Source organism: Solanum stenotomum, chromosome 8, assembly GCF_019186545.1.
Source record: "Solanum stenotomum isolate F172 chromosome 8, ASM1918654v1, whole genome shotgun sequence".
Classification (NCBI taxonomy): Eukaryota; Viridiplantae; Streptophyta; class Magnoliopsida; order Solanales; family Solanaceae; genus Solanum; species Solanum stenotomum.
The window spans coordinates 50,674,557-50,688,636 of NC_064289.1; the positions used below are offsets into that span (position 1 = coordinate 50,674,557).

The 14,080-nt window shown below is 34.7% G+C and overlaps 1 pseudogene; it reads left to right on the plus strand.

The window, feature by feature from the left end:
- The first annotated feature begins 4,954 nt into the window (after window positions 1-4,954).
- The window catches only part of LOC125873880 (TMV resistance protein N-like), an 11,616-nt pseudogene continuing 2,490 nt past the window's right edge, over window positions 4,955-14,080 (plus strand).

Sequence of the window (14,080 nt, forward strand, 5' to 3'; positions counted from 1 at the left end):
TCATCAAACCTATCCTAATTCAATAACGAAAACAATACTTAAAGAAAACTTATCAAGAGCTCAAATCCTTCAACTTTTGAGAATGAAATTGTGTTGAAAATATCATGATTGGCGTGTGGGTGAATGAACCCAACACTGTGAGAACTCACATACTTCTTAGGATCGAATCCTTCGCGAAAACAACCTTTGATTCGAAAGAAAACGTGAAGAACGCCTTGACTTTTCTCCTTTACTCCTCTTCTTGCTCTCCTCTCAATACCCTAAGCGTATATGAGATTTGTAAAACTGAACCAAATCATATTTGACCCAAAAATAATACCAAAAATCGTTTTAAGCTGAAGGGGTAAGGAAAAAATCAAAATACCCCCTATTAATTTTGGTAACATTCCTTAACTGGACAGGCATATTTCAAATGATCATATCTCCCTCATCCAAACTTGAAACGTAGCAAACTCGGTGACGTTAGAAAGAGGATTCCAAGACCTTCCATTTGATATTTTATGGGCCACCTAACTCATCCTGCAGTAAAAGTTATGGTCGTTTGAAGTTGACCCAAAATTCATAACTTAACATAACTTTGCAAAATTTTCAATTTAGCTATTTCCAAATTAGCACTTTCTAAATTTAGCTTTTTTCTAAGGCGGGATGTTACAAAATCACTCAAGATGTCACTCCCCGAGCCTACACCTTGGACGCGACTGACACTTGAGAACCATTGCTGGCCCAAGCGAACCCTTGGCTTGGCTCAACTCTCAGTGGAAGAATTACTCATCAATAAATGAACTCAAAAGTAAAGTTTTAATTCAAATGTCTCAAATACTTAAATCAGAATATTTAGAAATAAACATTCACCTGGAAAAAGAGGCAATTCAAGTCTTAAACACGAACAATAGAAATGAAAAGACTCCTCGACAACTACTATCTATCAAGCCTCTACTAACTAAGATGAATGTCGGGACAAGACCCATGACATTTTAATAAACAAAGATGAAATGTAAACTCAACGTGAAACCCTCCGGAAAGCAAGGAGGCTCACAAACTCTAGCTGGAACACGATTGGATTAATGAAGTGCCGGTTGATGATCCTGATTACCTGTATCTGCATCATTAAAGATAAATGCCAAATGGCGTCAGTACAAGAGTCATCTAAAAAGTACGATCTTTTACCCATGTTGGATACTTGGTTTATGAGGAGTGTGAGTTGTTTTAACTCATCCCCATATCGGTGCTCAATACTACTCCCAATAATATGTATACTCATGCTCAATTGTGTAAAAGATACTCTTTCCTAGGTTTGAGATATTTTTTCAGACTATCCTATTAAAAGAGGTAAATATCTTTGAACTCATAAACTCTTTATAGAAATCAAAGTTTCTCTTTTCTCAATGTAAAATTGATATATTTGGGAATACTTGGTTCCCTTAAACTTTACTCAAAATGTCTCTTTAAACTTTCCTCAAAAACTCAGTTTAAAACAAAAATATTGTCTTTAAAAGATTCTCATGATTTATAACTCAAAAAGGGTTCATGCTAAAATATAGACCTGAACGAATCACTCAAGGATCTCAATTACAATATAGAAACTCAATACTCAGAACTCAAGAACTCAGACTTCAACAATACTACTCATCTTAAGAATACTCAATTAATAGGGTTCATGCTGAAATATAGACATGAATGAATCAACTCAAGAATATCAATATATAACATGTAGCAATTCAATATATAGGAATAGAGTTTAAAAAAGGATTAGGAACTCAAGAACTCAAAATTAACTCAACAAAATCTCTTGATCTTTTCTCTTAAACTCACTTTAGTTTTGAATGTCCATTAAGACATTTGATTAGAACATGTAGGAATTCTCAAAAGTAAATGGAGCCTTTAAGAGCTAATACAAAGAAGGGAAACATAGCCACAACTTAAAGGAAAATGCGCCAGATGAAACAGAGAAAATAATAGGCTAGTGCTCTTTGGCGTACTGCTGGCGCGTCGTACTAGGACCTGAACTTTAGAAGTTAGGCCTTGGAGCACTGCTGACTCATCGCACCAGCGTCTGAACTACTGAAATTCAACCTTGGCGCTATCATGGCGTGCCACCCCAGGCCCCTCCCCAGCAACCCAATGAATTTTAGAGCTTAAATTAGGGTCCTAACTCATTTGGAATGGGGAAAATTCTCCTAAAATTTTCTTAATTGTCAAACCCAACACGAATACATGAAGAATTCTACTCAATATCCTTTGGGAACACAACTTTTAACAAAGATCCACAACACAAAAGAATTCACACCCTGTTAAAGAATTGAACAACAATCTAGAACTAGTCAAGAATCCCTTAGATAAAATGATTTCATGGATAAATTAGATGAAAGACATGAGGATGAACAAGTCCAACACCTTCAGAAGCCTTACATACCTGGAAAGAACAATGTTCTTGTCGAAAATCGACAAATCTTGAAGAACGCTTGAAATCCTAGTGTTTCTCCTCTTGGAACCTCGCTCTAATTTCTCTAATTGTTTAGGAACGTGAAAATGTGGTTTAGCATCTGATTAGCCTTATTTGGTTGAAGACAAACGTGGCTAGGCTTACAAGGAAAAACAGGAAAAAACCAAACTATCCTTCTAAAAATGATTGAGGTGCATTTAAAAGAGAGGCACCTTCACTCGAACATGCAAACCTTTTTACCCCGAGCTCGGAAATAAGCAAACTTGGCGGCGTTGGAAAGATGACTCAAAGACTTTTAATGCGATAGGTCATGTGCCACTTAACTCTTTATGTGGTAAAATGTATGGTCGTTTGAAGTTGACCCGAACTTAAAACTAATGGTGACTTGTACCAACCTCTCTTTAGCTCTTTCGAAATTCGAGGTGTTACACAAGGTAACCTCACTCCCTTGAGAATTGTTCTTGCAAAACCCCCATCACCATAGGAGGTAAAAGTCTGTCATGCATGTTGACAAGTCAGATTGGATATTCATAACACACAATCATGTCAATAAAATGTGTATATGTGGTCACTAGAATTGTTAATATGTCTATATGACAGTTCATCTACAATTTTCTTTTTGGGGGGCATCTACGGCCTACGGGTTAGCAAATGAAAAATGTGATTATATTTCAAAATGATATTTAAATATGACAAAGTTATCTTGCCATTCATCTGCAATTTGTTTTTTCACGAATATCTTTCTTAGGCAGAGCAAACATGTGCCCTACATAGGCAGTGTCACCAGTTATGTTCTCAAAATACCATCTTCTTCTTCTCCATTTGCACTGCCAACAAGACAGTAGACTGTAAGATTGAAAAAATATTCATGTATTCATAATCCAAAGCTTCTGTCATTTACTTTTAAAAATTTCCCCTATAGTCTAAGTTATTACCTCTAGTACCTTGCTCAACAGATAACTTTAAATGTTCTGGCGAAAACTGTCTAATAATCCTAGGCTTGGTTATGGTGTGCGCAATGAGGATTGTAACAAAAAGAGAGTTTATCTTTTTGGAGAATCAAATGCTGAAATAAGGTGCTAGAGTCAGTCCTTTAGATTTTTTTTTGACTCATTTTTGAGGTAGAGATTCTTTGTTTGATAGAGTAGAATATAATTATGTTTAGATAGTCTTAAAAATTACTCCTTTCGTCTAACTCACCCGTTAGGGTACACATGATAGTCTTAAAAATTATTCCATGTGTTCACTAGTTCATACAAGCATCAACTCGATGTAGCATAATTGTTTTGAGAAAACGACAAGGGCAACTTGAGAGTCTTCGATAGGTTTCAAGAGTTTTTGTGGGATTCAATCATCATGCTTTAGCCTTTTATCATCTTGAAAGGTTGATTATTCCCCTCTTTGTAAAACGTTCATACAATTAACCCGTAATTGTCTTACGAGTATCTAATTCATCTCTAAACCTTAAGAAGACATCGTACTTCCATTGAGGACAGTATTGTGAATTACTCACAAAAGTTGATGCCATGAATTAAGTTAATTCCTTGAAATTTGGGACAAAATTCAACGAAGAAGGGGTTTACTCTAATTGACTATTATTCATTCACAAATAGGAATTTTTTGTGAAATTTCTTAATTCTCTTTGAACAAAGAAGGAAATTTTTGTTTGAACTCTATTAAAAGTACAAACAGACGGAAGCTACAGAGAAAACGAAGGTCAAAATCACACTAATTTCTTTATCATCAATAGCACGCTCATAAAAAGGAATTGAAGATAGTGCTATGGTCCATAACAATAAAATATGAGATATTCTGAAACAACAAATTACAGATCAAATCACTGCTCCAATCTGCAAATATTGTATTTAATTGCTCTGGAAATTCTGGTAGCTATGTAATCGTCTCGCAATATGTTAAGTACGAGGTTTGAAGAGTACCAAGTTGGGCTATGCTTGCAGGAAAATGTTCAAAATCATTTCCACTGAGATGCAACTCTTTCAAATATGATAAGCATCCAATGTATTCCGGAAGTCTATTATATTGCAAAAATTGAGATTCAGAATTTTCAGTGAGCGTAACCCTTCATTCACCCAAGGGAACACAAAGTACCCTCCATCTTCTAAACATAGTCCTTCAAAACTCAAGAATACAAGATTGTTCAAGCGGATGATGGAAGACGGTGGATGTGAAATTTGAGTATAGCTGGCATCGAGTTTCACCAAGTTCTCTAAATCACCTATCTTTTCTGACAAGCTTCCAAGTTTTGAGCAGAACGAGACATCTAGCTTCACCAAACCTTTCAACATGCTAATACTGCTTGGAAGAGCTACAAGGTTTTCCATGTCTGACAAATCTAGCTCTGTAAGATGAGCTTGGTGCTGAATAAGATGAGCTTGTAAGTTTCCGCTGCCAAACACAATGATGCGGGGCACCGCCAGTTGCAATCATTGTTATTGTGAAGAATGCATACAAAATTATATAGGCAAAAAAATTAATAAGGATATCTATGAGATGATTTCTATAAAGTGCCCTGCTTCTGATTGCAATGGAATTTTAGATATCGATTCAATAATTCCCATTGATTTCCTTATGCGAGTAAGAGATGCCATTCGACTAACGGAAGTTCTGACTTCGCCAATAGTTATTGATTTCCCTTTTATGGATTTTATGGGTACACTGGTTGATGCTCTAAGGGAATATCCGATTAGGGCATGTCTTGAGTGTTGGAGACTTTTCTGTGTCAATTGTAAATGCTTGCGTTTGGGAATGACATGTCAGAATTATCAGTTTAGTAGGCAATTAAATTTGCTCTACTGGCAGCATCATTATGGAGGATATCATGATGAGCTAGAGAAGGATGAGGAGGAAGAAGAAGAAGATGAAGATGACGATGATGATGAAGAAGGAGAAGAAGGAGAAGAAGGAGAAGAAGAAGAAAGAGGACGATAAGGGGAGGAAACTCTATGATCAAAAACTTCAATGAATCTGAAAAAGTTCAAATTTTGTTTCCTTGGAAACAAAATAGCAATTTGAATTCTTATTTACTTTATATGCAGTCTATTGTTGGTCTTTTATTTGATTTCAATTGTAGTTTTTAAGTTGGTAAAAACACAATATGCAGGGTAATTAGTTATTGAGTCTTATTTGGATGGGCTCTAGCAGTGGAGGCCTATTGTCCAAAGCAAGTCTAGACCAAAATGCGCAAATCTTCTATTTTGTAGACAAGTTGTTCTATTTTATATAGAGTCCAGGTTCGTATGACCAACTATTAGGCCCATATTTCTTTTAATTTGAATCACTTGTTCAAATTATTTTTTACTACATCACTTATTTGATCAAATTATTAAAGAATTCATCTCACACTTGGTTTTTGAAGTAAAAAATGATTTCGTTTGCTTTGGAAAATCAGCGAGAGGTTGTATGTGTTACACCCTAACTTAGGATAAGAAGTAACATATAAGCAAAACACATGAGAGATATTAAGTCTATATAAGTAAGTAGGCCTTGTACTTTAATGATGCCTTTAAAAGTTGTGTAGGTCTATGCCCAGATAGAACAATATCACTAGTGGGTTTGGCAATTACAGAGGGTATTAGAGTAACTTTTGTGTTGACTGCGCCGATGCAAGCTAAAGTTAACACTGATTTTAGCCAAATTCCGATAAGGTGATGAGGCAAACATTTTTGCTAGATCTAGACAAATCTCAAGTGGTGGGGAAAATCACAATGGTTGGGCAAACCTCAGCGAGGACGTTGAGTCCATAAGAGAGGGTGTTTGTGACACATGTTCTTAGGATAAGAAGTCCACATCGACAAAAACACATGATAAGTAAGCAGATCTTACACTTTAGTGGCGCATTTTAAAGTTAGGTGGGCTAGGGAGAAACGAAAAATATCACTCGCAGGATGAACCATTGTTTTGTTGGAAAAGGCAATGTAGAATTATATATATATATATATATAGACACTGTTAGTCCTAATAACTCTCATGTGTTATGACATCTTATATATATATATTATACCACTTCCCAGCTTAGTATAAGAACTCCGCATCGACAAAACAAATGAGTGTTATTAGGACTAACGGTGAACCAATATTGGTTTTCAAACAGACCGTGCCAACACCAAACACCTTAACTTCATCAGCATTACCCATTTTAAAAGCTATATACATTCATTTAAGCCAAATAACATAGAGTATGTGTCATGACCCAAATTAGGTTCGTGACCGGCGCTAAGGGGGAGAGTCCCAAAGAAAGCCTTACCAGAATTCTACAGAAAATCGGGCAGAGATTCCTTTATTTTTAGGCCTATCCTGAATTTTTCCTATCTCAAAAATCCACAACACAACTAATAACAACTATACATTAAAACATAATAGCCATCGATGATCTAATTGTCACGCAATAATACCAATTCATCTCCAAATGCGAAAAAGAGGTTCAAATCTAGTCACTTGACTACAATACGAAGGAATAATCATGAATCGAATGAAAGGTATGAAAAATGGAGTGACTCTAACAGTTTTTAAAAGAAACTAAATAAACCATAGTAAATCAATAGTTATCTTGCCATGCGAATCAATGCGGGGCTCACCAGATGCTACCAATCACACTCTCTAGTTAATGAAATCATCACCAATACCACCTGAGTTCTCTGTAAAAACAATTAGCAAGGAGTGAGTCACTAGCTTAGTGAGTAATAGTACTTAACCACAACCATTTTAATGCGCGACAAGTCAGAAAACATGCTAGTATAATAATTAAAATAATGAAATAATGCCCTTTCAGAAACGGTTCAATATTCAATCTTATGTGCCTCATATAAGCAAAATCAATGTAAATACTTAATAGTAAACTCAGAAAAACATTTCCACATCAACTCTTATAGCTGGGAGATTTCCAAGGATGAATCATGTAATTAGTGTGGCCTTCTCTTTAAGAAGTAACCAATAATAGTGAGCTCCTCATAAAGGAGTTAAATATTCATATCAGTAGATCCGTACTTGAGGGATATTAGTAATAGTATACTAGTTCTACATTCCCACTAGCAAGGGCTTTATCGGTAATCTGTAACTACAAGGTGCACTAGGTCTAACGAACCCGCCGTTTTCTACGGGATTCATTAAGGTCTACTCCCATTTATATTTTCTTGTAATCAGTAGAAGTATTTCAAAATCGAACAGAGCATTTAAATATTATCAAATCATATCATTTCAAAGTTAGCAATCACCTGTCAAAATACTATTTCTCAAGTAAGTGTAAAACCTTTTCAATAACAGTAATCATATCTTGTAAGAATGAGATCATCTCAAATAATCTTTTCATTATCATATCTAGTAAAAGACTTGTCCCACATGCAAGTTTAAGACATTCGATAACACATTTACTTTATAAACCATGAGAAAATCATGCAAGTTATAAAACATCAATTGTGGTAAGATTACTACTCACAATACTCGTGTTGAAGTACCAAATTTGTCACTTGGGCAATCTGTATGACTTCCTTCAATCAATCTATAATCACATCATAGCGGTCTCGTAATACTTTCTTCGTTTAGGCTAATTCATACTAAATTCAGAATACCCAATCTTCAAGGTTTTATTATATACTCTTAATCTGTCAATTTATATCAAATTGGTGCTTCAGATTCCACAAAAAGTCTGATTGTTGATTACTTCACCCTATAATAAATAGAACTAATGTCACTGTCCAGCAATTCTTCTTCAATTTATGCCAAACTACAAAAGTTTGGTCCAAACATTTAACATACTCACTCAAACCGTAAGATAATAAGAGTTTAACAGATTCCTTTATTCCTTCTAAACCCATGTTTTTCAAACTCTCAGTTCTCAAAATTATAGTAAGGGAATATACAAAATCAATCTTTAAAACTAAGTTAAGAAACTTACCTTGAAATCCATACTTGCAATAGCAAGAGTTCCACTTCTTCTCCATTTATTTATATTTCTCTGTTTTAATCATCTTCATGCTCCTTCATAGGAAGAGACACAAAGAACATACTCTTTCTTCCTTTTTTTTTCCAAGAGTTGCTAACAAAACTCTTAACTCCAATAATCTCTTAGCTTAAATTAATTTTTCCCTTGTTAGGTTTCTGATGGGCTAAGGCCCATTTGATTATTTTTTTTGGCTAATGACTAATATGCCCTTGTTTAAAATATGGGATATTACACTATGAAACACTTATAATACTTAACTTTATTATGCTTATCCATAATATGTGATGACGCTTATTTAATTAATCTTCTTATTTATGTAGGGTTGAATCAGAAAATATTCAACAAATTGTTAATCAAACTTCGCTCAAATTATGCAAGACTTCAGTATCTTATTTGCAAGATGTTGTGGGAATAGATACTCATTTAGAGAAAGTAAAATCCCAACTAAAGCTTGAAATCAATGAAGTTCAGAGTGTGGGGATTTGGGGCATGGGGGGGATTGGTAAAACGACAATAGCAAGGGCAATTTTTGATACACTCTTGTATCAATTTGAAACTGCAAGTTTCATTGCGCATATTAAAGAAAACAAATGTGGAATGCATTTTGTGCAAAATATCCTTCTCTTAGAATTGTTAAGGAAATAAGATAATTATGTAAATAATAATCAGGACGGAAAGCATATGATAGCTCATAGACTTCATTTTAAGAAGGTTTTAGTTGTGCTTGATGACATAGATCAAAGAGACCATTTGGATTACCTAGCAAAAAATTCTAATTGGTATGGTAATGGGAGTAGAATTCTTGCAACAACTAGAGATCAACATTTGATTGAGACGAGTGATGTGATATATGAATTGACTACACCAATTGACCATTTAGCTATTAAATTGTTCAATCAATATGCTTTCGTCAAAAATGAAGTTCCCGATGAATATTTTGAGAAGCTCTCAATGGAGGTTTTACATCATGCTAAAGGCCTTCCTTTAGCCCTAAAAGTGTGGGGTTCTTTATTACATAAGACGGACATAACAGAGTGGAGAAGTGCTATGGAGGAAATGAAGAATAACTCTAATTTAGAAATTGTTGAAAAGCTCAGAATTAGCTATGATCGATTGGAAACCGTACAACGAGATATATTTCTAGATATAGCATGCTTCTTTCGAGGGAAAGATAAAGATTACATCATGAAAATTCTTCAAAGCTGTTATTCTGGAGCAAATATTGGATTGCGTGTCCTAATTGACAAATCTCTTGTATTCATCTCTATAAACAATACAATTGAAATGCAAGACTTAATACAAGAGATGGGTAAATACGTGGTGAAAATGCATAAAGATTCAGGAGAACCTAGCAGAATATGGAACATTGAATATTTCAGAGAAGTGATTGAAAACAACACAATAAGTAGGTTAAACAATGCAGTATTATTAAATTTCCTGTTTTCATATATTGATATTTATTTATCTTAGCTTATTAAGCCATTAATTGGTCTACTAGCCTTTTATTTATCTTTTTACCAGGGGACCATGCCCGTGGAACCAATTTGGTGTACTTATTTTGGACAAATATGCTTTAATAAAGAGGAGATGAAAAATATGAAAAAGCTTAGGATATTATACATAAACGATGGTCGCTTAAACAATATCTTTTTACCCTACTCTTCGATTGATTCGAAATACATTCCTAACGGCTCCATTGAGTGTCTGTCCAACAACCTCTGGTAGATTTTCTGGAAGCAATTTCTCTATTTGTTGTGAATAGGAGCTTTTGTCGTGTCTACGATGGTTAGATCTGAGCTTCTCTAGGAGACTGATGCAAACACCAAATTTCACGGGGATGCCAAATTTGGAGTGTTTGAATCTGGAGAAATGTAGTAGTCTTAAAGCGGTTCACTCTTCCCTGGGTGATTACAAAAAACTATTCAAGTTAAATTTGTATCGTTGTGAAAGCCTACATAATTTTCCATGTGTTAATGTGAAGTCTCTTGAACATCTGAATCTAGAGGGTTGCCAAATGTGGAGATATTTCCAGAATTCATTGGAAATATGAAGTCAGAGTTAGAGATAAAGCTAAAAGGCATTGGGATAAGTGAAATACCATCATATGTTATTCATCGCCAAGCTCATCTTACAAAGCTAGAGTTGTAAGTCATGGAAAAACTTGTAGTTCTTCCAAGTAGCATAGGCATGTTGAAAGGTTTGGTGAAGCTAGATGTGTCGTGGTAACCAAAACTAAATAACTTGCCGGAATGCATGTTTATTTGTTCCAACCTGGAGGAGCTTGATGCTAGCTGCACTTGAATTTCACAACCTCTCTCTTCCATCGTCCGATTGAACAAGCTTAAATCCTTGAGTTTTTCAGGACAATGTTTAGAAGATGGAGTGTACTTTGTGTTCCCTCAGGTGAATGAAGAGTTACGCTCATTGGAAATTCTGAATCTCAGTTTCTGCAATTTAATAGATGGAGGACTTTCGGAAGACATTGGATGCTTATCGTCTTTGAAAGAGTTGCATCTCAATGGAAATAATTTTGTGCATTTGCCTGAAAGCATAGCCCAACTTGGTGATCTTGAAACCTTGTACTTATCGAATTGCAAGAGGCTACCACAGCTGCCAGAATTTTCAAAGCAATTGCCTACAATATTTGCAGATTGGAGCAATGATTTGATTTGTAATTCGTTGTTTCAGAATATCTCATTTGCTTCATGTTCCTTGTCACTAAGAGCGCTTATGAGTTGGGGGATCAACATCCCAGGTTGCTTCCACCATCAGGGAACTAGTACAAGTATAGCAGTCAATTTGCTTAAAAAATTGGTACGTATGTGAGAACTTCTTGGGATTCTCTGTATGTTACTGTGGAAAATTGATTGACATGACAGCTCACTTGATTCCCTTATGTGATGATGGGATGTCGGGTATTACCCAGAAACTTGCCTTATTCAACCATTCATAATGTAATCCTGATATTTCATTTTTGTTGATACCTCTTTCTGGCTTATGGGATAAATCTAAGGCAAATGGGAGAACACCAAATGACTATGGGCTTTTTACATTATGTTTCTATGGTGAAATGAAGCATTATGGATTACGTTTGTTGTATAAAGTTGATCCTGAGCTTGACGCGAATTGCTGCTCTTCTAAGAAATATTCTAATATTCTTAGGAGAGTCGTCAGTTTCTTCAGCTGCAAACCAAGGAATTTAGATTAAATAAATATAAGTAATATTCTAATATTTGTGTTGTCTCTAGTTTTTCTTTGCTTGAACCTTTTCTATTCCTTCCTTCTATTAATGTTTTAGTTGAATTATTAAATATATCAAAGTTTCTTCTAGTACTGAACTGAACAAAAATCAATAACGGGCGAGTGATTTGTATGTATGTAAAAGAGGAAAAGTGAGGTAAACCGAAAAGAAAACTGGTCCTTTTTTTCAACCTTGCATCCTATCTTGGTGCTCCGTCTAAATTTATTTTTGATTTTGTTGTATTGTTTCACTGAGTTATCATTCCCAAACTTCTTAACATATCAGACGTAATCTCTGATTTAAATACATAAATCTCTCTTTCTTATGCACGGAAAAGATGAAACAATTGAAGATGCATAAGTTTTTAGGGAAAAATGTTAAAAGTAAATGACAGAATACTAGTTGTGGTCGCTCCTTTTTGGATTATGAATAGTTTATCAATCTTACAGTCTACAACCTTGTTGGTAGCATGCAAACTGTGAAGAATAAGTTGGTATTTTGAGAATAGAATTGGTGACACTGCCTATGAAGGGAACATATCTCCTCTACCTAAGAAAAAGATTCACGAAAGAACTTGGGTAAGCAATAATTCGTTCTTTTTAAATTTCCTTTTGAAATATATTTACATTTTCCATTTGCTGACAATAACTGGCCTATAAAACAAATTGCAGATTATAACTTTTCAAAAATGGGTGGATGAAAGAAGCCTAGGGGGACTATTTCCAATGTAGCTCCAATGCTCGAGCTCAAATAGTTTCTCCTGTACTGAAGAAGCATAGTCTCCATTGACATCTACTGTCAAATGTTACATTGTGAATAGGAATTAGTTGGGGTTATTTCTCTCTATATTTTGTACTCTCATATTTATATAGTGGGTTGCTCATCTTCTTTGTGGATATAGGTCAATTGACCGAACCACGTTAAATCTCCGTGTCTTTTGGTATATTTATCATTTGTCTTCTTACTCATGGTCTTTCGAGGATTGTTTTACTAGCTTCCGCATGACACATGCTTATTTCGGTACTAACAACAAGAAGCTTCAAATAGGAATTTCACAGACACTCTACTGACTTGCAAGCAGACACGAAAGGTTGTTTAGAAAGGAGCTGGCAACAACAATCTATGAATCACAAATATACCACAAATGAATTCTAGGAGATTCATGTACTGATATAGCACAAATACAAACTAAGATAATCGTTAAAATAAAACAACTCAAGTGTACAAAAAGAGCTCATAGAAATAGATAGGCGTATTTATGGGTTGGTTATCGGTTGGGTTGTTATCAATTAGGTTCAATTGTTTAGTTATTAACCATAGATGAAAATAAAATCAAAACACAAGATATGGAATAGGAAAGTAAAATAATTAGCAAACAAGCACCTGCCAACTTCACCTGTGATAATGTACTTTTTCCTTTCAAGTTGAATTTTCACCAACATAGGAGAAAATGAAATGAAAACCAAAAGAGCCAACAACTGAATCATGCCCGAAATTGATTCAATTAATCCAACAATATAATTCTTCTATCCCTTCAATTATTATTTGCACCACCTTTTTTCCACCATACAACTTGCTACTGATGTCGTTTGCATTGGATCTAGACCCGCAAGGCTTTAAAACGTGTCACTAGATTAGTATCATGAGGTCATCTAACTTTTATACATAATAACTCTCATGTGTTTTGTCGATGTGCAGTTATGATACTAAGCTGGAAAGTGACATAAACCACCTCTTATAAAATAAAAAAATAAAAAAAAATAAAAAATAAAAAAAAAAAAAAAAAAAAAANNNNATATATATATATATATATAAAATCCTACGTTACCTTTCTCAACAAACAATGGTTCGTCCCACTAGTGATATTTTTCGTTTCACCCTAGACCCACCCAACTTTAAAACGTGCCACTAAAGTGTAAGATCTGCTTACTTATCATATGTTTTTATCGATGTAGACTTCTTATTCTAAGGAGATGTGTCACAAACACCCTCTCTTATGGACTCAAAGTCCTTGCTGAGGTTTGCCCCACCATTGTGATTTTCCCCACCACTTGAGATTTGCCAAGACCTAGCAAAGATGTTTGCCTCACCTTATCGGAATTTGGCTAAACTCAGGTTAACTTTATCTTGCATCGACACAGTTAACACAAAAGTTACTCTAATACCATCACCCACTAGTGATATTGTTCTATCTCGGCATAGAGCTGCACAACTTTTAAAGGCATCCTTAAAGTACAAGGTCTACTTACTTATATATACTTAACATCCCTCATGTGTTTGCTTATATGTTACTTCTTATCCTAAGTTAGGGTGTAACACATACAACTTCTCTCCTGATTTTCCAAAGAAAATTAAATCATTTTTTACTTTAAAAACCAAGAGTGAGATGAATTCTTTAATACTTTGATCTAATAAGTGATGTAGTAAAAAATAATTT